The sequence below is a fragment of the Ptychodera flava genome, chromosome 17, assembly GCF_041260155.1.
Source record: "Ptychodera flava strain L36383 chromosome 17, AS_Pfla_20210202, whole genome shotgun sequence".
NCBI classification, from domain to species: Eukaryota; Metazoa; Hemichordata; class Enteropneusta; family Ptychoderidae; genus Ptychodera; species Ptychodera flava.
Window position 1 is genome coordinate 19838296 of NC_091944.1, and position 3208 is coordinate 19841503.

The following is a 3208-nucleotide window of genomic DNA, read 5'->3' on the forward strand; positions in this document are numbered from 1 at the left end:
AAGTTTAAAGTTGGCCGACCCCCAGTTTCGTAAAAAGAAGGCTGGTAATACCAGAAAGCATTGGAATACGTACACTCCATTTATGGCCGATTACTGTTGGGATGGAATACCATTCCCCACGCCCGCCAATGATACTATTTTCGAGCGTTTTGAGCGACAAAATCCGGGCATCAGACTCAAAGTATTTCAGATCTACGAGTCCGATCCCGATCCGTCCGGCATAACTGTGTTTTATAGTAGCGGAGCTCCTACGAACGGAAGGTGGAACCCGTCCCGGAACCGTCCAGACTGCGAAGATTTTACTAATAGTCGGCGAAGACGGCAGGGCCCACTTCGTACCAATTACTGCGGAAAATCGCCTTCTTAATTCTAATAAAAATCATAAGAATGTGCACAGACGGAAGTGTATTTGTACGGTTTGTGGAAAAGGATTTGCGTCAACAGGAGAGTTGGAAGAACATGAGATGTATTGTGGAACAGACACTGCCCAGCCAGTTTTTCCTAAGGAAGTGTGTCAATTCGAAGGACATCGGAAGAAGGTCCCCGCCCCCTACGTCATCTACGCAGATACTGAAGCAATTATTGAGAAGGGCACTGGTCGTCACATTCCAATCTGTCTTTCGTATGTTATGGTGGAACGGTGGGGACTGGACCCGGGCGGCGGGCCAAAAGTTTATGGTTACAGAACATTCACGGGCCTCTCCTGTGTTACAGACTTTCTAAAGGATATGAAGCGGAGGGCTGAGAATTATTCGAAATCGTATTATTGGAAAATAAAACCGATGAAAGATCCTTCTAATTACGGCGATCCAGACTGTATCCCTTACGAAAATTATAGCCTTGCGGCGAACAGTTCTGGTAAAGTCTTCATAATTGCCCGGTAAGTTTACCACAACATGTTGTGGTAAGCTTACGCATAGCTTGAGATTTTCGCATGTTGATGGATTTTGCGGCGCACATATTGTGGTATGCTTACCACGACACTCAAGCATGTCCTGGTATGTTTGCCACAAAAGTTTAGGCTTTGCAGAATTTTTTTGCGGTATACTTGCCACAAACAGGATTTACGGTATACATACCGCTATTGAAGCTGACCCTATGGGTAGCCCCACCCCCCAGTAGCATACCCCTACCCTTCACACTTTGCCACGACCACTCACACTGTAGCTACTCATTCTTGTGCTCATGTATTAAAGTTTTCAGAATGTAGCCACAGGTACAAACACTCACACACATTCACAAACAAAAGAAAATCTTACCAGGTTTTTCATTGAATTCCTACCTTACATTTATTGCAGATGGAAATGCTAACAAATGACTCAAAACAAAAGAAATCACAAGTTCATCAACAGTTCTTTCACAGGATATCTCCCTTAATCCATGGCATCTTCATAACAAAGTGTTGGCATATCCAACGATATAGTGGGAACAGTTACTTTTGATCCAGTTGATTGTTCAGTGTCTTGGTTTACTTTCCGTAGACTACAGAAAGGGCTAAAACAAAAAAAAAAGAAAACAAGAAAAGAAACATTAATGCAATCACATATACTAGCACAGTACAGTAGACAAAATGCCAAGAGAACAATCTGCCAGTCAGTATGTAATTGCAACTGCCTTGACATACCTTTCACAATGAGTCTTGCACATATCATGAAATGGAATCCAGGTCACTAAATTGTAAAGATATTTCAAACGGTACTTACACTTATATATTTGCCTTGGCAAGCTTGGTTACTCTTTTGGGACCAATTTGGGTTTATGAGATTGGTGATGTAAAGTTGTCATCAGCATTGCTTTTTCTCAGCATCCGTTGCCACAAAGACATGTCGTCACTTCCAGCTACAAATAAGAAAATGCAATGGAATAAAAAGGAATGTAAAGAAAAAGTCCCAGCGATTATGTTTGGTGATTTTGACTACATGTGACATGAAAACTAGTTTACTACTATATCTGTGAATCTAAATTACTTTTAGATGGGGGGGGGGGGGGGGGGGACAACGCTACCAGTGATCCACAGCTACAGAAAGATAACTGAAAATATTGTATGCATGTTTTGTGTTGTAAGATTTCATGTAGAACTTCAATGAAATATTGTAAATCAATCATTGATTTGGATTTCGCCTTACAATATGCCAGCAAAATATTTACGGGTAACGTTGAACAAATGTCAAAATACATTAATGAAGATTTCAAAAGAAACTTAAGTGTCAAAGACAGAGACGTCCAGCATCGTCCAGCATGATCTTATAAATAGACGTATACCAAATTTCATGACATGAACACGTGTACAAACGATACTAGGTCAGAGTTTAAGAACTTAATTCTTACCTAACCATTCCTAAATGTATTGTTTTTTCATTGTTTTATATCGTACATCGAGGGAAATTTGTATACATATAAGCAAAAGTTTCACCCTGGGTACAGTCCCCGAGGGACTGTGCCTTCGCCAAAGTGTCGAAGTATGTATTCCCCAGACATAGACACTATCAATACATCGGTATGAACAGATAAAGGCCACTCCTTTCACACTGTTCACTCAACGTTCAACCTCGGGAGTTATTCAGACAATTGGACAGTGTTACTAGAGAATTGCACAGAACAAAAACAGATAAAATTCGTCGTTACGTTGCAGAGAAGGATACTCGAAAATTTACTTACCGAAATTCAAACGATCGCCTTGATCCTCAGCTCGGCCAGCTCAGGGTGTTATCATGGTTATAAGAATGGTGACCATTGTTCACAAGCCGATCTCCACACGCCGATCGTGACGACGATGACATGAAAATTAACGCGTCTTGAACATTGCCTATAGGTTGTACATTCATAGCTAGGGTATACGAAGCTGTCAAGGTGATGTCCAACGGCAAATTTCAGTGAAATTTTGTCAAAAGTCGAGTGAAAAAACAGCGACAATGCATTGAGCAATTCAAAAGGGTCGTAACTGCCTTTCTGACATCAGATTTGCCGCTGAGATTTGACCTGTGACACGCCAATCTGACCAATCACAACGAAGTCTTCACATGATCTATGATGTCATCAGGCGTGATACTATATTTACTTCCGATACAAAGTCCTTGCAATCGCGATCGCTGTACACATACGTAACATAGCATGAATCGTAATGGAAGTTTTGTTAAAAGTAATTCATTCAAAAGTAATTCACTGAAAACTTACAGCTTTCGACGGACTATATCCAAGCAAAAGTGTA

At 40.9% G+C, this 3208-nt stretch overlaps 1 long non-coding RNA gene across 1 annotated transcript; it reads right to left on the bottom strand.

The window, feature by feature from the left end:
- Window positions 1–1263: 1263 nt before the first annotated feature.
- LOC139115727 (uncharacterized) lies at window positions 1264–2975 on the bottom strand. Its single transcript, XR_011548172.1, has 3 exons — window positions 2659–2975; window positions 1704–1839; window positions 1264–1494 (listed from the first exon to the last, which is right to left on the bottom strand). It is a non-coding gene; the product is annotated as an uncharacterized lncRNA (long non-coding RNA).
- Between the last annotated feature and the right edge of the window lie 233 nt (window positions 2976–3208).